The following is a 23418-nucleotide window of genomic DNA, read 5'->3' on the forward strand; positions in this document are numbered from 1 at the left end:
GCCCTGATGGGAAGGAGCTTTGTCGAGTTCTCACGCATCAGACAACAGGCAGAGGCGGCAGGATGAGTCTACTCGTTCACAAAGTACTCTCTTCACCAGTAAAGCTGGCGTAGGTGGTACCTCCCTCAGTGGTCCCAGGTGCAGGGAGTGGGATGGGAAAAATCAAGGAACAGCTCAAAGGGAGCACAGCTGGCCCCCCAAAAGACCCTAGAGAGGCCCCCTCCTGGGAGTACAGTGTCCTGCAGGAAGAAAGCCTTCCTGGGTCTTGTGCCCACCATGTTCATGGGGCTTATCCTCCAAATGTTCTACCTCAAGTGTCTTTGTACAGACAGGAACGTCTCTGGTCCTTCAAGCCTGACAAGGACTTCATCAGTAAAGAGCCTGGCTAACCTCAAAGGGCCAAACAAGCACAGGCAGGGGGCAGCACGGCGTGGTGGTAAGCGGCCCAGATCTGGAGAGACACCAACGCAGGTTCCAATGCAATCTTCAAAATTAGTTGATGCTCTTAGAAAAGAAACTTCACTTTCTAAAACCCACTTCTCACCCATAACACAGTGTAGACATTGCCTCTCTCATTGGCCTGGTTAAGATCAAACAGGATGATGTAAAGAAAACACCCTGAACAGAGAGCCAGGTAAGCCCCAGGTAAATGGTAGCAGTGGGTTACTCACTTTCCATCTAGAGCTGCATCAGTGTCCTCCCCTACCTTCTGCCAAAGATCCTTAGTTCGGAAACCCTGGTCATTTTTCTAGGTCTGGTTCCCCTCAAGATATCAAGGGACCTTGAACTCATAGGCTTCCGATGCCATTAATTCGAAGTTCGGCTTTCTCACTGGCCCCACGGATCCGATTCCCTAGACTACGCTCAGCCCACACTTACTCAAGGATCTCACCAATACCATGCTAAGGGGGCCTCCTTCCCGACACTGTTGAACAGATCCCTACCCCAGGAATCTGCCAACAGGATCAGACAACAACTAATTAAAGAATCAAAAGCTCCCCAAAGATCCTGGGGGATATTGTACCTTCCCCAACTCCCTGCAGTCAAGAGTGGAAAATTTCAGTCTCCCGCAGGCATAGTAACTTGTTCTATTTATAGGGACTTCTGGCAAAGAAGATTCAATAGCATTTCTCCTCTTCCACTCATTTATACATTCAGCAACATTTTACCTGACTTCCAGGTGCCAAGTTACATAAGATCATGCAGCATTGTACTTTGAGTATTTTGTCACTTCAAAACTAGTGTCCCTAAACCACTTCAAATATGAGATAGTTTAATTATCATCTTAGGAAAATGGCTTAGGCACACCAGAGAAGGTGATCAATGCAGTGTTCAAATACATAGGAAATTTCACTCTACTGATTTGTGTGTTTCATTGATTGGTAGTTACTGTGAAAGCTGCTTCTAAGACATTATAGAAAGCCTTGAAGTAAGCAAACAAATGTATATCTCAGTTAAACATAATGCCACCTGCCATACCGTTCCAAGTCAGGGAGCATACCTTAATGGATAGAGAGGCAGAGAGAAGAAAGGAAGAAGGAGAAAAATAGGACTGATTGCAGGAGAGGTATAATGAGAGAATAATCAGGGTGTGAGAGGGTGACCTGAACTGAATAAATTTAATGTATGATAGTCCCTGAAGGACAAGGGTGATAACTCCAGGGAACCACTACGTACATGGCTGAGGGCTTAGAAAACTCCACTCCTGGCGCTAAAGGAGTAGACACAAAACAGGGCACCCCTGCACCCTAGGGCTGTTTCCTGAGATGGCTCTCAGACTTCTGTATACAATTCCAGCTCTGGCTAGAATCCCTTAAACAAGCCCAGCTCCATCTCCTGAAACTTTCCCATCCGCACAAGCAGAATCATCTTCTAATCACATTGGAATCACTGGATAAATGTCTAACTCATACAGCCTCAGCAATCTACTTTTGGTAGATTGCTGGTAAACAATCTGGTAAACATGCATTACCATGCTTTCAGGTTACTATGAACTACTACCACACACACTTGTCAATCTACAAATATATATCATAGCGCCTGGTAATAACTCTGTTTCACGAGACAGATTAAAATCTTGACAAAGGAAAATGGTCAAAAATTTAATAACAGGACTCTTATAAAAATACAGAATAAACACGTATCAAGATTTACTCAGCTCAATAATGAAGAAACCAGCAGGATGATAAAGCTGGTTCAAACAGCATGTGAGGGGGAAGGTGTTTGTAGCATTTGCAAAAAGAATTTGAGTAAAAGACTAGTAGGTTACTTACAAAGCTGGTTAATGTCCTACAGAGCATTACAACACTTGGGGTAAGCTTTCCTACTGGGCGGCTCTACCAGCTAAAAACTACACATTAACATATCATTTCCCAGTATCTAGGCCCTAGTAACAGTAAACAACCAAGTAAAACACAAGGATGCTTTCCTGGAGAATTAAATTATCCTTGGACAGACTTTTTTTTAATGCTCCAGCACAACATTGAAAGGATATGCCACTCTACTTTTTACCTACTTTCTAAGTTTTGAATTTTTTTCGTAGTAACTTATTGACAATAATACTACACATTTCAAAGAAGGAAAAAAAATAGCTACGACTTGAGCAAGTTGGGGTGCAAATGTAGACTGTTTTCTCATTGTTTTTCCCTTTTTCAATTAGAAGATCATCCTTATATCTGATCTCTGAATTTCTTAGAGTAAAACAAATAGCTGACTCAGTAGAGGAGAAAAGAAAAGAGTTTTTAATCTGCCACGTAAGTATTCAAACTGACACACTTCAGATGTTCTGAAAAAGAAATGTATCGTCAATATTTGTGAATATACAAAGGAAGGGAAGGTTCACACTTACGAAACTAAGATATTTCAAAATCTCAAAGCTTAATCTTTTCCGACCATGACACTATGAGACTGGATATCAATTACAAGAAAAAAACTGTAAAAAATACAAACACATGGAGGCTAAAATATACACTACTAAATAACCAAGAGATCACTAAAGAAATCAAAGAGGAAATAAAACAATACCTAGAAACAAATGACAAGGAAAACACAACAACCCAAAACCTATGGGATGCAGCAAAAGCAGTTCTAAGAGGGAGGTTTATAGCAATACAATCCTATCTCAAGAAACACCTCAAATAAACAACCTAACCTTACACCTAAAGCAATTAGAGAAAGAAGAACAAAAAATCCACAAAGTTAGCAGAAGGAAAGAAATCATAATTTTCAGATCAGAAATAAATGAAAAAGAAATGAAGGAAATGATAGCAAAGATCAATAAAACTAAAGCTGGTTCTTTGAGAAGGTAAACAAAATTGATAAACCATTAGCCACACTCATCAAGAAAACAAGGGAGAAGACTCAAATCAATAGAATTAGAAATGAAAAAGGAGAAGTAACAACAGACACTGCAGAAATACAAAGGATCATGAGAGATTACTACAAGCAACTCTATGCCAATAAAATGGACAACCTGGAAGAAATGGACAAATTCTTAGAAATGCACAACCTGCCAAGATGAGTCACTAAGAAATAGAAAATATGAACAGACCAATCACAAGCACTGAAATTGAAACTGTGATTAAAAATCTTCCAACAAACAAAAGCCCAGGACCTGATGGCTTCACAGGCAAATTCTATCAAACATTTAGAGAAGAGCTAACACCCATCCTTCTCAAACTCTTCCAAAATACAGCAGAGGGAGGAACACTCCCAAACTCATTCTACGAGGTCACCATCACCCTGATCCAAAACCAGACAAAGATGTTACAAACAAAGAAAACTACAGGCCAATATCACTGATGAACATAGATGCAAAAATCCTCAACAAAACACTAGCAAACAGAATCCAACAGCACATTAAAAGGATCATACAAGAAGATCAAGTGGGATTTATTCCAGGAATGCAAGTTCTTCAATATATGCAAATCAATCAACGTGATACGCCATATTAACAAATTGAAGGGGAAAAACCATATGATCATCTCAATAGATGCAGAGAAAGCTTTCGACAAAATTCAACACCCATTTATGATAAAAACCCTGCAGAAAGTAGGCATACAGGCACTTTCCTCAACATAATAAAGGCCATAGAGGACAAACCCACAGCCAACATCGTCCTCAATGGTGAAAAACTGAAACCATTTCCACTAAGGTCAGGAACAAGACAAGGTTGCCCACTCTCACCACTATTATTCAACATAGTTTTGGAAGTTTTAGCCACAGCAATCAGAGAAGAAAAAAAAATCCTAATCAGAAAAGAAGAAGTAAAGCTGTCACTGTTTGCAGATGACATGATACTACACATAGAGAATCCTAAAGATGCTACCAGAAAACTACTAGAGCTAATCAATGAATTTGGTAAAGTAGCAGGATACAAAATTAATGCACAGAAATCTCTGGCATTCCTATACACTAACAATGAAAAATCTGAAAGAGAAATTAAGGAAACACTCCCCTTTACCATTGCAACAAAAAGAATAAAATACCTAGGAATAAACCTACCTAAGGAGATGAAAGACCTGTACTCAGAAAACTATAAGACACTGATGAAAGAAATTAAAGATGATACCAACAGATGGAGAGATATACAATGTTCTTGGATTGGAAGAATCAACATTGTGAAAATTACTATACTACCCAAAGGAATCTACAGATTCAATGCAATCCCTATCAAACTACCACTGGCATTTTTCACAGAACTAGAACAAAAAATTTCACAATTTGTATGGAAACACAAAAGACCCTGAATAGCCAAAGCAATCTTGAGAAAGAAAAACGGAGCTTCAGGAATCAGTCTCCCTGACTGCAGACGATACTACAAAGCTACAGTAATCAAGACAGTATGGTACTGGCACAAAAACAGAAAGATACTTCAATGGAACAGGATAGAAAGCCCAGAGATAAACCCACGCACATATGGTCACCTTATCTTTGATGAAGGAGGCAGGAATGTACAGTGAAGAAAGGACAGCCTCCTCAATAAGTGGTGCTAGGAAAACTGGACAGGTACATGTAAAAGTATGAGATTAGATCACTCCCTAACACCATACACAAAAATAGGCTCAAAATGGATTAAAGACCTAAATATAATGCCAGAAACTATCAAACTCTTGGAGGAAAACAGAGGCAGAACACTCTGTGACATAAATCACAGCAAGATCCTTTTTGACCCATCTCCTAGAGAAATGGAAATAAAAACAAAAATAAACAAATGGGACCTAATGAAACTTCAGAGCTTTTGCGCAGAAAAGGAAACCATAAACAAGATGAAAAGACAACCCTCAGAATGGGAGAAAATATTTGCAAATGAAGTAACTGACAAGGGATTAATCTCCAAAATTTATAAGCAGCTCATGCAGCTCAATAACAAAAAAAAGCAAACAACCCAATCCAAAATGGGAAGAAGACCTAAATAGACATTTCTCCAAAGAAGATATACAGACTGCCAACAAACACATGAAAGAATGCTCAACATCATTAATCATTAGAGAAATGCAAATCAAAACTACAATGAGATATCATCTCACACCAGTCAGAATGGCCATCATCAAAAAATCTAGAAACAATAAATACTGGAGAGGATGTGGAGAAAAGGGAACACTCTTGCACTGTTGGTGGGAATGTGAATTGGTACAGTCACTATGGAGAACAGTATGGAGGTTCCTTAAAAAACTACAAATAGAACTACCATATGACCCAGCAATCCCACTACTGGGCATATACCCTGAGAAAACCATAATTCAAAAAGAGTCATGTACCAAAATGTTCATTGCAGCTCTATTTACAATAGCCAGGACATGGAAGCAACCTAAGTGTCCATCAACAGATGAATGGATAAAGAAGATGTGGCACATATATACAATGGAATATTACTCAGCCATAAAAAGAAATGAAATTGAGCTATTTTTAATGAGGTGGATAGACCTAGAGTCTGTCATACAGAGTGAAGTAAGTCAGAAAGAGAAAGACAAATACCGTATGCTAACACATATATATGGAGTTTAAGAAAAAAAAAAATGTCATGAAGAACATAGGGGTAAGACAGGAATAAAGACACAGACCTACTGGAGAACGGACTTGAGGATATGTGGAGGGGGAAGGGTAAGCTGTGACAAAGCGAGAGAGTGGCATGGACATATATACAGTACCAAACGTAAAATAGGTAGCTAGTGGGAAGCAGCCGCATGGCACAGGGAGATCAGCTCGGTGCTTTGTGACCACCTGGGGTGGTGGGATGGGGAGGGTGGGAGGGAGGGAGGCACAAGAGGGAGGAGATATGGGAACATATGTATATGTATAACTGATTCACTTTGTTATAAAGCAGAACTAACACACCATTGTAAAGCAATTATACTCCAATAAAGATGTAAAAAAAAAAAACACAATATGGTGCTGGCACAAAAACAGACATATAGATCAATGGAACAGGATAGAAAGCCCAGAAATAAACCCATGCACATCAGGTCACCTTATCTTTGATAAAGGAGGCAAGAATATACAATGGAGAAAAGACAGCCTCTTCAATAAGTGGTGCTGGAAAAACTGGACAGGTACATGTAAAAGAATGAAATTAGAACACTCCCTAACACCATACACAAAAATAAACTCAAAATGGATTAAAGACCTAAATGTAAGGCCCGACACTATAAAACTCTTAGAGGAAAACATAGGCAGAACACTCTATGACATAAATCACAGCAAGATCCTTTTTGACCCACCTCCTAGAGAAAGGGAAATAAAAACAAAATAAACAAATGGGACCTAATGAAACTTCAAAGCTTTTGCACAGCAAAGGAAACCATAAACAAGATGAAAAGACAACCCTCAGAAAGGGAGAAAATATTTGCATACGAAGCAACTGACAAAGGATTAATCTCCAAAATATACAAGCAGCTCACGCAGCTCAGTATCAAAAAAACAAACAATCCAATCTGAAAATGGGCACAAAACCTAAATAGACATTTCTCCAAAGAAATATACAGAGTGCCAACAAACACACGAAAGAATGCTCAACATCACCAGTCAGCAGAGAAATGCAAATCAAAACTACAGTGAGGTATCACCTCACACCGGTCAGAATGGCCATCATCAAAAAATCTAGAAACAATAAATGCTGGGGAGGGTATGGAGAAAAGGGAACCCTCTTGCACTGTTGGTGGGAATGTAAACTGATACAGTCACTATGGAGAACAGTACGGAGGTTCCTTAAGAAACTAAAAATAGAACTACCACAGAACCCAGCAATCCCACTACTGGGCATATACCCTGAGAAAACCATAATTCAAAAAGAGTCATGTAGCACAATGTTCATTGCAGCTCTATTTACAATAGCCAGGACATGGAAGCAACCTAAGTGTCCATCGACAGATGAATGGATAAAGAAGATGTGGCACATATAAACAATGGAATATTACTCAGCCATAAAAAGAAATGAAACTGAGTTATTTGTAGTGAGGTGGATGGACCTAGAGTCTGTCATACAAGTGAAGTATGTCAGAAAGAGAAAAACAAATTACCATACGCTAACACATATATATGGAATCTAAAAAAAAATGGTTCTGAAGAACCTAGGGACAGGACACAATAAAGATGCAGACATAGAGAATGGACTTGAGGACATGGGGAGGGGGAAGGTTAAGCTGGGACGAAGTGAGAGAGTGGCATTGACCTATATACACTACCAAATGTAAAACAGAAAGCTAGCTGGAAGCAGCCACATAGCACAGGGAGATCAGCTCCGTGCTTTGTGACCACCTAGAGGGGTGGGATAGAGAGGGTGGGAGGGAGATGCAAGAGGGAGGGATATGGGGATATATGTATATGTATAGCTGATTCACTTTGTTATACAGCAGAAACTAACACACCATTGTAAAGCAATTATACTCCAATAAAGATGTTAAAAAAAAAAAACCTCAAAGCCTAGTGTTTTTGACTTATGGCTTTGAGTTATGAGCACTGCCAAAGTCTACAATCTAGAGATAATTCTCATCGGAAAGATTAAATATTTTAGAAATTCTATTTTTTATTAATACGATTCAGAATTAAGGTTATCAATTCTAAGATGCACTTGCTTTTCGTATTTTAACAGTTCTAAATTTGGGGAGAATTTCATAATCAATGGCATGTTTCAAGTGCTCTCTACCAGACATCAGTTACAAAGTAATTTTCTTTGCATGAGCATGTGTGAATATTAAAAACATCAGCATCATGATAACAGAATGGGTATCAGGGTCTGCAGTAAAAACGCTGAGAAAATACTGGAGCTTTTTTAACCCTAAGCACCCAATGGTTGTGGGAAGAGGTAGGAGTTGAGGGAAACCAAGCATGCTTCGATACATTTCCAGCCCAGTGACAGCCAAAAATGTGTTAATTCTGCAAAACTGCAGAAGTAAGATAGCTTAAGAGCTCAGAACCAATGACTTTTAATTCGTTTTCAGATACTTTGTAAAACTGTATCACCAGTGCTCTTGACGGCACACAGGGCAAATTGTGTGAAAAATACAGTTAATAAAAGTTGAGGTGAATGATTCATAAGAGCTGGGTCCATGGGTAGTACTTTCAGGAATGAAACTTATCTAATTTATTTTCCTGCTATTTCTTTCCATGTGTTTACAAGAGTGTTGAATGATAAGCATCTATGTATCAGCAAGTCTAAAAGAGCTCTTTAAATAAATATTTTTTAAAAAAGTAGTATTATAAATATTTACAATTAATATTATAACTTAACTAAATAATTAAATAACAGGAAGTACTGGTTAATAGTTCACTGGCTAGGTTTTATTTCCATTCGTAGTTGTACATAAAATGCATAGCTACCACTCAATGGCATCTTGGACAATGAAATATGGGCATATAAGTGTAGAAACAGTAGCAAGAAGATTTACCCAGGAGATTTCTAGGTAAACTTATGTGATTAGCTAAATATTACTCCATTCGTTTATTACTATAGCCAGGCCTTGCTTTCTCATCTAACACATTTTAAACTGATGGGAACCAATAAAGCACATCTAGCATAAAGAGCTACTTACACTCCATCAGCTCCTAAACCCAATCAGATTCAAACTAAAAGATAAAAATAAACTAAGAAATGGGCAGCAGTGTTTGCCTCTGAAGAAAGGAAAAGGGAGGCTGGAGAAAACAGGTGGAAGGAACAATTTTCACCATTTTTTACCTTCTGTACCTTTTGAATTTTGTACTATTGTCTACTCAATATATAAGAAAGTTAGTAAGGATTTCTTTCAATAAAAACATCATTTGGAAGAACACATTTTCACCATTTAGAAGATATAAATCATTGAACAACGATAGAAGTTAGGAGTTAAAAGAGCCTCCGATGACCATTCTGTAAGAAAATTCTCAAAGATGGAGCTGAGTTTCTAGGACTTAAAGTACAATATCTAGAGCAAAAGAAAAAGGAATTCCATATGGAGAGTTTTAATTTTAGATGGCTTCTCTTGTCAGCTTCATTTCTATTTCTCCTCTCCTTTGAAAATCTGTAAAGGGTTGAGGGTAGAAAGAGAATTGTCTGTGCTTTCATTTTTTAAAAAGTCATTTCATACTGAAATCCTCTTCTGAGCCACTTAAGATATTTCAGAAAAGAAATTTACTCTCAATATCTAGAACATAAGAAAGGCTAAGTGAGACATTCCAATGCATCCCTCATTTTGTTTCCTCCTCACACCCCTATCCAAAATATCACTCACCAAAACCAGCTTATTATTCTCCCTATCTTCCAATAGATTCCATCAGCCAAGCTAAGAAAAGGTAAGATTTGATGTGACATTTATGTAAATTTAGGATCTAGTCTGCTATCAAGAGGTACTAATGGACTTAACGATATTATGATTATAATATTAGAGTCCACAGCAATTAGCCACACCTTATCTTATGTGGAGGGCACATGACCAACAATACCAGAAACGGAGCTCAAGTTAACTACTCAATTACTGTCAAGTTAGTGCACACATATGCTATGCCTAGAAGGAAAATGGCCATCTTAGTTATTACAACACTGGAGCTAAATAAAGAGGTCCCATGTATGCATGTAAGTACCACATACTTGATACAGCAAACAGGGGTTTCCATGGAGTACTTTCATTGAGCCCAAATTTCCCAAAACCGGAATAAGGCACTTAGTCATCTCAACAAGCTCCTAGCAGACTAGATTTTCTACTGTGAAAGGAGTAGAGGGCAGCAGAGAACACAGATCCTGAAACAATGAGAAAATTAAGTCAAAACAGACACACAACAACCTTCTGTTAGAGTAAACAACTTTCACAAGACCTGACTTTCCTCTCTGATGAAATGTGAAATAGCGTTTCTTGTATCTTAATTTAATCTGCCTAATAAAATGTCTCAAAGGATTACATCATCTGCAGCTGTTCAGAATTTAAGGCAAACTCATTTAACTCTAGAGATACACTCTTTGAAATTAGATCTACTGGCCTCAGTAATATCCGCCTATTCTCAGACCTGGCCAGCGTGGGTGCATAGGAAGGCATACACGTCTTCTTATACCCCACCTGGAAGCCCCATGTCACCATCCGAGGGTCCAAGGAAAGGGACCACCGAGGTGGTAGGAGCCAAGTCACAACATTCCCCATTGATGGAAAAAAGCAACGAAAAGGATGACTGAAAATCCTTCTGATTTACCTCTGAATGTGTTATTTCAAATCTGTTGATTTTTACATGGAGCCAATTATCAGAGAATCCATTTCAAAGTAAATAGTGAAACTAAACTGCAAAAGCTTGAAGAGCTCCTAGCCCATGCTGACCTCCTCTTTCATCCCGGCGGTGGCATCTTTCCACAGGCAGCCTCAACGCATAAACGCAAGGTGAACTCCTTCTGTGATGCCATCTCATGTTAAGCTCAAAACTCATTCAGAGAAGAGATAAGAAATGTTTTCCTTTTAAAGGACCTCTCTCCCTCCTTCGGGCTCCTCTCAGGACCACCCCCACCCCCAAACTCAAATGCACAGCAGGGCACCTGCTCTGTTGGCTTTCATGAGGCTGGACAAAGAAAAACCACAATAGTGGTGCCCCACCCCAGACTCCTGGAATTCCAAGAGTTACTAATTGACTATGCGGACATCTCTGCCCATCTTGTTGTGAAACCAAAGTCATCTGGTTTGTGTCCTGAATAACATCTTAGTGATTATTGGAAGACTGCTTACACTCAGCCTCTGAATCTGTCTGAACAACCTTGCTGAACCCCTTAATTAGTAAATGAAACCATGATTGGGGGTTGTAAATCTTCTGTCTTGTACCCCTCCCCATTCTACCTCAACTTATTTTATGCATCTCAAGCAAATGAGCGTTATCCATTCCATGCTTAATACCCTCCCCACGTCTTATTTTCTGTGCACGTGCCGGGCAGTCAACTCATTCTCTGTTAATCAATACACAACACAAAAGCCATGAAAAGGGCTGAATTCAATGCAATACTCATCAAGGGAGGCAAAGCTACTTCACTATATGAATCTCTATGCAAGGTGTTTGGGGTTTGGGGAAATCTATTCAGAAGTCTAGTTTAATCACCAAAAATTAAGCCTCCCAAGCTTCATCTGGAAAATAAATTAAAAGGTATTCTGATTATCTCTAACAGCCAACACAGACGCTGAGCCTGAAGAGAAAAGGGTCAGTTTGCCTCTGGGCTCCTGGACACGTCAGCCTGAAGCTTCAGAGCTCATCCGCCATCTGTACTGAGCAGCTGTCTGGGGATGCATGTCAGAGCTCTCATAACCCAGCATCAGGCAATTGAGTTTAAATGTCACTCTTGGCTAGACATCCAGGCATACCCCATGCCCACTAGGTCCTATGGATAAGACAAACTTCAGGCATCACTATGTAATACTATTCCTTGAACCGCATTCACTTTATGATCTGTGGCTGGCACACTGTTAATTACATGGCAAAGAGAGGTCAAAACAGAATCCAGAGACGAAAATGGAACCCAGCTGTCCCACACATAATCAGGTCCATCTGAGACACGGAGCCATCACCCTTCAATCACTGCCATAAGCACGAGCTCCTGCAGCCTCTCTTTATCAATAAGCCACAAAATGCAGTCCCGGAATCCTGCAGTTTTTCACTGTGAAATGACATTCCCTTAGCACACTCAAAATATAAAGCCTATTTTCCCAAAGGAAAAAGAAAGGAAATGACGTTCCCTTAGCACACTCAAAATGTAAAGCCCATTTTCCCAAAGGAAAAAGAAAGGAAATGACATTCCCTTAGCACACTCAAAATGTAAAGCCCATTTTCCCAAAGGAAAGAGAAAGCAAATGACGTTCCCTTAGCACACTCAAAATGTAAAGCCCATTTTCCCAAAGGAAAAAGGAAGGAAATGACATTCCCTTAGCACACTCAAAATGTAAAGCCCATTTTCCCAAAGGAAAGAGAAAGGAAATGACATTCCCTTAGCACACTCAAAATGTAAAGCCCATTTTCCCAAGGGAAAAAGGAAGGGAAATGACATTCCCTTAGCACACTCAAAATGTAAAGCCCATTTTCCCAAAGGAAAGAGAAAGCAAATGACATTCCCTTAGCACACTCAAAATGTAAAGCCCATTTTCCCAAGGGAAAAAGAAGGGAAATGACATTCCCTTAGCACACTCAAAATTTAAAGCCCATTTTCCCAAAGGAAAAAGAAAGGAAATGACATTCCCTTAGCACACTCAAAATGTAAAGCCCATTTTCCCAAAGGAAAAAGAAAGAAAATGACATTCCCTTAGCACACTCAAAATATAAAGCCTATTTTCCCAAAGGAAAAAGAAAGGAAATGACATTCCCTTAGCACACTCAAAATGTAAAGCCCATTTTCCCAAAGGAAAAAGAAAGAAAATGACATTCCCTTAGCACACTCAAAATATAAAGCCTATTTTCCCAAAGGAAAAAGAAAGGAAATGACATTCCCTTAGCACACTCAAAATTTAAAGCCTATTTTCCCAAGGGAAAAAGAAAGGAATTAAGAATGGCAGAGACTAAGACGGAAGGGGGTTCTCAAAACGAAGTGAGGGAAGGGGGGAGAGAGGAATGATATAGAAAACGAAGAGCAGGCAGGAGGAGTGGGGGGGAGAAGGGAGGAAGGAGGAGAAAAATAGCACTGGAAACATCAGAAAAGAGAACAATAGAGGGCGGAATAGGGATAAAAGGACAGAGAGAGTAAAAGAAAACGAAATTTGGGGTAGTTTTTGAGAAGAGCATATAAATAAAATGTTTATCACTTCCAAATGTTGAATATGGGCTTCAAATCAAGTTGTCATGTACTATCATCACCTCACCCATTACAAATTAGTAAGTACCCACAGCATTTTTTTTTTTTTTTTTTTTGCGGTATGTGGGCCTCTCACTGTTGTGGCCTCTCCCATTGTGGAGCACAGGCTCCAGACGCGCAGGCTCAGCAGCCATGGCTCACGGGCCCAGCCGCTCCGCGGCATGTGGGATCTTCCCAGACCGGGGCACGAACCCGCGTCCCAACCCGTGTCCCCTGCATCGGCAGTCGGACTCTCAACCACTGCGCCACCAGGGAAGCCCCCCACAGCTCTTTAAATTCGTTCAGCAAATTTTCAGTGTCTGATTGGAAGGGGATCACAATGGTAACCCATCACAGAAGGCACTATTGGGCTAGAGTGAATCTTCCCCTTAGGACAGCTGAAACCAAACAGATTTTAAGAAAGAGGACCCTATCCTGGAGTTATATCAAGGCTCATCTTCAATCACCTCTCAACCCTACAGGGACACTGCTTTCCCTCTGCTCCATGCCCATCTCAAAACCCCAAAAATGCCCATGGTCATAGTAGAAGACAGTGTCTCTACCCTCTATGAAGAAGAATGTAGCTATGCTTAATTGCAAGTTGGACTGTAATACCTGAAAATGATTTTCCACAGCAGATTGAGATTCCGGTTAGACATAAAACTTTCAAATGATATTTGGAATAATATATAGGACACCAAGCCAGCTTTTAAAATAGTCTTTGATATTGTTGAGAATATATTGTTACTAGAAATAATTTCAGTATAGATTACAGTGGGCTGGCGAATGAATTTCCAATTGGCCTTTTAAATCACAACGATTTGATAAGCTCCCTGAAGACTCAATGGCTGCTTCGCTTTCACTATCGTTTCCTAAAAGCACATCTTCAGAACCCCAACAATGATCTCACATAAAAAGACTGCTTCCGAAATGGACTTCCTTATCATCATCTGATCCCAAGACACTGGCAAAGTGCCTTCGTTTTTTAATTATTTTATTTTTTTTTGGCAGCGCTGTGAGGCATGTAGGATCTTAGTTCCCCCATCAGGGATAGAACCCATGCCCTGTGCATTGGTAGCGCAGAGTCTTAACCACTGGACCGCCCGGGAAGTCCCAAAAGTGCCTTCTTATAAATGACATTGTGCTAAAAACAAGCACAAAAGAAACACAGTGTAGAGCCTGAGAACAATGAAAATCTTCAAGCACTTTGGTTAGTGACCTATCCCAGTGAAATAATTCAAAAGAAAAGAGAAAGTCATGAGAACAAAGATGCACAATAGAATATTATTTATAAATAGAAAAATACTGCAACATTAAATGTCCAGCAATTAAAAATATCTAAATACATGACAGTGTATCAAACTCAACGACATAAAGTCATTAGGATGATGGTGATACAGCAATATGAAAAAAATCCTTATGATATAATGCTTCAAGTAAAATATGAAATAATCTGTCCTTTAGTATTACAGTTATGTAAATATTTACATGTATGATCAAAACCCAGAAACAGAACAAAAATTGCTGGTCCATTGTAATGTGAACATAGAACTGATGTTTCTTCTGTTTCCTTATTACTGTTATGCTGATGTTTGTGCAATAAACAAAAATTGAAAAAAAATTAAAGAAGGAAGAAGGGGAAAACAGATCACAGCTTTTAGAAGCATATACTATCGATATCAGACAATACAGACCATAAACCAAGATGGTATACAGCTCAGTGAGAAAGCATGGAGATGGCATAGCAATTAAAAATGCTAAAGGAAAAAAATGCAGATGTACATTCCAGTGGAGAAAGAGACCAACTCAGAAAGAGATGTCTCATGTTAAAAAGACATGCGATAGAAAGGGAAGGAAGAGTTCTCAGTGGAATTGAAAATTAAGAGCTTCAAGGAATTAGAAAAGACCCTTTCCAATTAGAAAGCTCACTCATCAGTACTCTAGACATAGCGTGTTCAAGTAGAAGATTGTGAGTGGAGCAGACCTGAGATTTTCTTCTCTCTGCCCTGTCAGAAAACCTTCTGAGCATATGTGGCTTAGGAAAGCTCATGATACTCAACTCGATGGCGATGGCTGCCAAACACATTCACACATCAAGCAAGAAATACTAGCAATTAAATACATCATCTGCACGAGAAAGCACAGAGAAGTGGCATGGAAACAGTGCTTGTTTCAATAGTTCTCGAACTTCAGAGCTAATTAAATTTCTTTTTTTTTTCCCTCCCAATTGGAAGCGTAGGTAATTAGCAATATTCAAGCTACAACACAATAATTTAGAATGTGTTCTGGGAGCCATAATTAGAATTAAATCATAAGACGTAAACAAGGGTGATCTTCCTTCTGACGATTAGCTTTATAAAAAGAAAATTACGTATTTGTTTTGTTACGTGTTTTATTTTATTTGTCACTCTATGTTCAGGAGGCCATTACTATAAAGATTTTATGCATTATATACAAAACATTATGTTGTACACCTGAAACTAATACAATGTTTTATGTCACTTATACCTCAATAAAAAAGGGGGGTTTCTAATTAGAGGAGGCTCAAGAGCAACAATTTCAGCAACTGGTGGTCACACATTAATTATGGTTTGTGGATCACTTAGGCCCTTCCTCATTTTGACTCTGGTTTTTTTTTTTTGGAATTTTATTTTATTTCATTTTTTTATACAGCAGGTTCTTATTAGCTATTTTATACGTATTAGTGTATATATGTTAATCCCAATCTCCCAATTCATCCCACCACCACCACCACCCCGCTTCCCCCCTTGGTGTCCATACATTTGTTCTCTACATCTGTGTCTCTATTTCAGACGTGGATGGACCTAGAGACTGTCATACAGAGTGAAGTCAGTCAGAAAGAAAAAAACAAATATCGTATATTAACGCATATATGTGGATTCTAGAAAAATGGTACAGGTGAACTGATTTGCAATGCATGACTCACTGTTTAAATTGAATATTTCTAGGACCCAGAAAGTTCATGAATGAAGGGGAAATGAGAGAAAATCCACGCCCATGTTATTCCCTGTATTGGAAGGGGAAGTTTTATATTAAGATTAAAATCAGCTTTCTGAAATATCCACAGATGCTTTGAGCCAAACAAAGCCCCCCTCTCTGAAACTCAGAGAGTCATATTTTGGCTTCGGTAGGGAGTCAGGCACGGCGGAACGCACTCAAGCCCTTCTACGTCTCTGGCATGATTTGTTCCAGTGCACAAGTCTGGTTCACTAAGAATAACCTTAAAAGAAATCTCAAGATGTGCCATGTTTTGTCCAAGATTCTCTAAACACTTTATAAAGGGGCAATACCCATGCTCTTCAGGTGGAGTTGAAAAGGCTGAAAGTATCTGAGAAAGAGGAAGCAATGCTCTCATTTGATTTTTTTTTCATGGAGATATCCTATGTTTACAGAAAACTTAAGGAGTTCTGAGGATTTTTGGTGAACAACCAAGTAACTGACCACAGTATTCAATTTTTTAAAAACAGCTGTAGTAGCATAAAGAGGTATTATAAATTACAAAACAGAGGAAGAATATAAGAAAATTATAGACATCAGCACAGATATCACATATCCCAGATATGAGGTGATGAGATTCTGTGATGAGAATGGGACTTCATCTCCATCATATTCTTTCCTAAAAACCATAACCCCAGTCTAATCATGGGAAAATATCAGACAAACCCAAACTGAGGAACTTTCTACAAAACACCTGACTAGATCTCCTTTAAAAGTGTCATGGTTGTTATAAACAAGGAAAGACTGAGAAGCTATCACAGGTTGGAGGAGACTAAGAAGACATGACAACTAAATGCAACCCGGGATCCTGGAAAAGAAAGAGGATATTAGTGGAAAAACTGGGAAATCCTAATAAACTCTGTAGTTTAGTCAACAGTATCATACCAATGTTAATTCTTAGTTTTAAAAATATATACTATGATTGTGTAAATGTTAACATTACCGGCAGCTACATGAAGGGTTACAGTAACTCCCTGTGCTATACTTGCAACACTTCTGTTAATCTAAAATTATTTCAAAATAAAAAATTTAAAAAAGAAAGAGAAAAACAGAGGAATGTTTCTTAGTGGGAACAGACTGGTAAGGGGAATTTTGTCCATGTGGTTTAAAAATAATCCAAATTTAATCTGCATATATTTGCATATAGCTTTTTCATTTCAACTTTTACAACAAAAGCGAAAATTCTTTTAGGAAAAGCTGAGTTATCAAATACAGCAGGATGGGGAAAGGGAAAGCAAAGATTTGGGGGAGGCTGGATAAAGGGAGGAGAAAAGAGTAGAAAGGCAGAGTCACTTCCCTGGGTCTGCTTCTAATAGTTGCTCTACCACTGCTAATAAAATAGTCTTAAGAAATTAGCCATATATCAAAACTGACATTGTTGATTTTCTTTTTACTCTCAGGGTAGTAACGTGTTTTTTCTTGGAGAGGGAAATGCCACTGCCAAGGAAATGAAGCGCTCCATCCTCTCTGGGAAGGGGTACAAGAGTCAAACAGGCAGCCTTCGCCATGCCCTAGAAGACTCGCTTAATGACTCCAACAATTTACATTGCAAATTGTCATTTTCTCACTCAACATCTGACATCTGATGTTGAGTGTCATTTTCTCACTCAACATCTAACTGTTCAACATACAGTTAAACTCTGTTTGGCTCCATGATAACAAAGAACAACGATGTTAACACAGAGGGATACACAACATGATTCTCAGTCACTGCCTTCCAGTCTTGAAGCCATAAACCTCCTGTTAAACAATTCCTGAATCCCCACGCTGCAGATGTCTGGTGGTCTTAGGGAAATTAAATCCCATATCACTGGAGCCCGCAGGGTTAGGGTATCTTTACAATGCAGAGCTAAGAAATGCCGTCTACACACAATTTCTGGCTTTTGAAGAGATAGTATGAGATGAACAATGTTCCTACGTCTAGCGTTTGGAAATCAGGACTCATTTTTCCATAGTATGGTATGAAATATAATGAGAACTTCAATCTAATCATGAAAAATATTAGCCAAACTCAAATTGAGAGACAATGTACAAAATAACTGGCCCATATTCTTCAAAAACCATCAAGGAACGGAGAGAAAAGCAAAAGAGCTGCTCCAGATTAAGGGAAAGCAAAGAGGACAAGTAAGTGCAACACGTAACTGTGGATCTGGACAGAAGAAAATGGTTTAAAGGACATTTCATGAAATTCAAGTAAGGACTGGATTACGAAATAGTATTTATCAATGTTAAATTCTGAGATTTTGGTAATTGTGCTAGGTACCCTTTTAGGAAATATATACACACTAAAGTTTTAGGGGGAAATAAAGTTTAACTTGCAGTTGAGACATTTGTTCAGCACTGCAGTCCTGGCAAAGGGAATGGGTGCTCTCAGTAGAGGAAAGAACTCTATAATACACAGAACACATCCGTTCATATAAAGAACCAAACATTTTAATGTGTATGCTAACATACAAGGGGTATTTCCTCCCTTTCACTGACCTCCCCTGAAAATTGATTTGCACTCACTTTGCCCACTGAAAATTGATTTGCACTCACTTTGCCCACTGAAAATTGATTTGCACGCACTTTGCCCTATTAAGATTGGATCATCTGGCTTGGAAAATAAAGGGTGAAGAGTGACCAGGTTTGGGGTGAACTTGATCACAGCATGCCATGGCTCACTCCCCCAAACGCCCACTAAATTGGAAACTATGTGAAGATGCTGCCGCCTGGTGGCAGCACGAGGCAATTAGCGGAGCACAGTAAAGACAGGAGTTTCTCATCTTCTAGGCAGTTTTATAACGTTGGCCGTGCATCTTACACACCACTGAGTTTTACACACTTGCAAATACTGGAGGGTAGATTCATATAACAATCCCATAGCTATTCACTTGCACTTCAATGTGCTCTTGAGAGTGAGGCAGCATAACAGCTCTCAGGAGAAGGAAGAGAGGTGTGTGCGTGTGCGTGTGTGTGTGCGTGTGCGTGCGTGTGTGTGTGTGTGTGTGTGAATTCCATCATGGGCTTTCCTAGCGGGAAAAGCTTAAAAACTATTACACAAAACCAACACAAAACTCATGCTCTACAACCACCTTCCATTTGCATTCCTGAGTTCTCTTAACCTTTTATTTCAGAGAGATGCAGTACGGTTCAGTGCCAAACAACAGTGGCCTGGGGATGAGATAAATTTATCACTGAATTTCTGGTGTCATTTCTTACTACCTGTGAGACCCTGGGCAGGTTATTTAACCTCAGTATTTTCAAATATAAAATAAGAGCAAAACCTCTGTTTCACAAACTGGTTGTGAAGATTAAATGAGGAACGCGTGTCAAACACCCAGGAGAGGCCCTGGCACAGGATAATAAGTAGACAAAAGATGTCTAGTTCTTCTTTCCCCACTGGGGTTGGTGATCCATAAAGAGAATTCATATCTCTGCTACTTGCTCTTGTTTTTTTCTTCAAAGCCCTACCAAAAAAGTGTCAAAAAACAGCTCACACACTGAAGCTAGACTCAAAATGCAATGACTAAGACACATTTGGTAAAAGTGATTGGTGTGTAGACATACTGTCACGGCACCATTTTAAAGGGGCCTATTTTAGAGATGGACATCATAACACCTGCCCGGAAGGACTAATAAAGGAATAGAAGATGGAACACAGGTGTGGAGGGGTAGGAGGAGGAAGGACAGGTCTATTTATAGTGAGTGACACTTTCATTTTTACCGTGATTAAATACACTGTGCAAAAATAAAACCTGACGATAAAGAAAAATGGCAAACATTCTGCCAGTGTACTCAGTAAGTAATATTGCTTCAGTAATTATGTAATTTCTTGTAAATCACCCAAAAGCATTTGCAATAAAGACACGACAATTCCAAGAAAAAGGCAAGGAGATGACAGCAGAAACTGAGGGACCCAAAAGCTTTATTCATTCACTCAGTGCCCATTCATTCCACTCCTATCAGGGAAAGAGAGAAGAAAGACCTAGAAGCTGAATCAGGGGAGAGAGATAAATCAGGAGATGAAGTGGAATTTGCTCTATGAAAATCGACAAATCTGTGCCCAAAGTGTAGAAAGTAGTGCAGAAGAGATAGGAGTCAAGGGTCTACACGATATACTCCCCAACTCCCTCAACTTTCTCACTTCACTACTCACATTCCAGAACTTTCTCTTTTCCTCAAGGTTAAGGAGAATAAGGTTTAGAAGAGGAAAAGATGGCTAGAATTGCTCTATCTGCTTCTATTTCATTAGTAAAAATGTAATAAAATAAAAGCAAAATGCTTTACCTTTGTTCTTACAAATAATAATAGCTTACATTTGCAGAAGATTTATTATGTACTGGGAATTTCAGACATTGTGTTTTTTATTCTAGAATGTCCATTTCATTCTTTCCTATTGGTTTTATTTCTCTACTGAGACTTCTAATCTTTCTGCTAAGATTTTTATTCACTGAAAACATGGTTTGCTTTTTTTCACTGTGGACCAAGTTTTCATGATCTTTTAAAACTCCTTGTCTGTTAGTGTCAACATTTGGTTCATCTTAGAGTTGGATTTGATAGATTTTTGTCTTCGTTCTTCATACATCAGGGCATTTGGGATTGTATTCCAGGCATTATGAACGTTATGTTGTGCAGACTCATGATTCTGTCATTTTTCTCTAATGAGTGTTGTTTCCTTTGTTTTAGCAGATGATTTTCTTGTCTGTGCTTGAACTGCAGATTGTCTGGGGGGCTGCCGCTCTGGCCTCAGTTCAGACTCTTTGTCTGTAGCTAGGCTGCTTTGAGTCTGCTCCATGCACATGTCGTTCTGAGGTCAAAGATGAGGGCAGACAGAGCTTAGGATACATTCTCTGGCTGCCGAGGTGGTCTGACTTCAAGCACTAGAGCTACAACTGCAGACACCTGTTGATATGGGTCCCTCTAAATTGTTTTATATAGTGAGGGCAAAAAACCTAAAATGTAGCCTGGGAAACCATACTCCCTACAGGATAAAAATATAGCAAACCTAGACCAAAACATTCACCCAAACCAACCTGCATTTGTTGGAACTTCTACGTACGCTTAAGTCCATCACAAATCACTAAATCACCTTTTTTCTCCTGATCTACATATTTGACCAATCTTCATGTCTATTACATTAAAATCCTCTCACCTTTAGAAGTCACAACATATGAAGATCGAAACTTATAATTTCTCCATTATAAGTAGGTGGATAACAGAGAATGGGCTACTGTGAGGCATTTCCCATTTCCTCTCCCATCATATCATTAAAGACTTTCTAAGGAACTGAGTTATTCTGAATGGACTCTAATAGCCTAAAGGCAAACAAACTGCATCTTATGTTGAGTTTGTTGTCCATCTCTATTTTTAGCACAGCAGCAGTCAAGCAGAGTTTTAAAATAGAAACCATTTCTATACTTTTTAAAGAGATTACAATGGAATTTGATACATGACCAGCATATTTAATAGGGAGGTGTAACTAGTATCATTTATACAACGGAAGTCTTTGATAATACTTGTTTCCCTTTACTGCTTGTTAAAGTAACACTGTGTTTTAATAATTACAAAGTAAATGAATATTCCTGAAAAAATAATAAGTATTTGTTTTTCTCTTTCTGTCTTACTTCACTCTGTATGATAGACTCTAGGCCCATCCACCTCACTACAAATAGCTGATTCACTTTGTTATACAGCAGAAACTAACACAACATTGTAAAGCAATTATACTCCAATAAACATGATAAAAATAATAACAATAAGTATTTATGTGACCTCCAAGTTCCAAACAAAGGTCCACTTGCTGGGCAGGGAGCTACAGTGGACACTCTAATCATCTACACCCTATATACATCCTCTTGTTGGAGAAACAGTTCTGGATATAATCTGGAGGGACCCACTACCTTGGGCAGGTCTGATTGGGCGAAGGTGGTCATTTGACTCAAATTGGACAAGATTTCCATCCAGAAAATTAGAAGTACTTCTCTTAGAAGCCATGAATCATCAAATGGGCACAGGATTGGGTACGTTATATAAAGCTAGAGATGGAACAGCCATTGTCTTCCCTATTCATGCTGAAAAAAGAAAAAGCGGTCTGCGGAGACTTCCCTGGTGGTCCAGTGGTTAAGACTCCGCGCTTCCAGTGCAGGGGGCGTGGCTTTGATCCTGGTCAGGGAACTAGGATTCCACATGCCGTACAGCGTGGCCAAAAAGTAAAATAAAATGAGCCTTTAAAAAAAAAAGAAAGAAAGAAAAAGCAGTCTGCAGAAGTGACCAAAGAAGCAGATAAGCAGAGAGACGCAAAACTGCTGGCCTGCAGTCAGAGGAAGATGGAGCAAGGTGGTACCCTGAGGGCTAATTGGATGGCAGGAACTGGATTACTGCACTATCCTAAGTTAAATGAGTTATAATCCTTTATTCAAAGGGGGAAAAGTGCTTAGTTCTGGACTGTGCTTCTTGTTGGAAAGACAAAATCACAGGCCAGTGGAAGAAGATTAAAAAAAAAATAATGATAAATAAGAGCAAAAGAAGACTCTAATAGGCAGACAGGAAATGTGGCTGTGGGGATATAGAGAAAAGGCATCTTAGGAGAGTTTTTAAAGCTTGTGAAATTAGTAAAGACAAAAGTCTTCAGAGTTATTGAGGATTCAGTCAAATGGGCACTTTCTAAGGCTCATGGTGGAAATGTAAATTGTTACAGTGTTTCTTCTAACAAATTTTGCAACATGCATCAAAATCCCTAAAAACACTGCACGGCTAAATCTTGTTGGGGACAAAGGCACGGAATTCTTGGCTGTGGCCGCAGGAGCCACCCATGACTGGTCCTTCTGCGAGAAGCTTCTATGAGTATGTACAGAAAAGGCAGGCTTCGTCAATAGTGTAGCTTAGCTCCTGTATTTTTAAGATTTTCACTAAGTTTCTGTCAGATAAAGCTAAGCATATACTAAAATGATATAATAAATTCTACTGCCTTTTCACTAGAAACCTTAAAATAAAAATTCACTTTGAAAATTTAAAAAGCCATAGGATCCCATTTTAGAGAAAGCATACTTATTTACGTAAGCATAGAAAATATCTGGAAAAGATGCGCACCAAAATTGTAACTATTTTATTTATATATGAAGGAATGTGGCTTCTTTTTTTCTAAATCATTTTGATTATCTATA

The 23418-nt window shown here is 38.9% G+C and overlaps 1 protein-coding gene across 3 annotated transcripts in view; it reads right to left on the minus strand.

The window, feature by feature from the left end:
• Positions 1–23418, minus strand: part of ELMO1 (engulfment and cell motility 1) — a 547030-nt gene that overhangs the window by 291858 nt on the left and 231754 nt on the right. The window lies entirely within an intron of this gene.

This window comes from Delphinus delphis, chromosome 9 (genome assembly GCF_949987515.2).
Source record: "Delphinus delphis chromosome 9, mDelDel1.2, whole genome shotgun sequence".
Classification (NCBI taxonomy): Eukaryota; Metazoa; Chordata; class Mammalia; order Artiodactyla; family Delphinidae; genus Delphinus; species Delphinus delphis.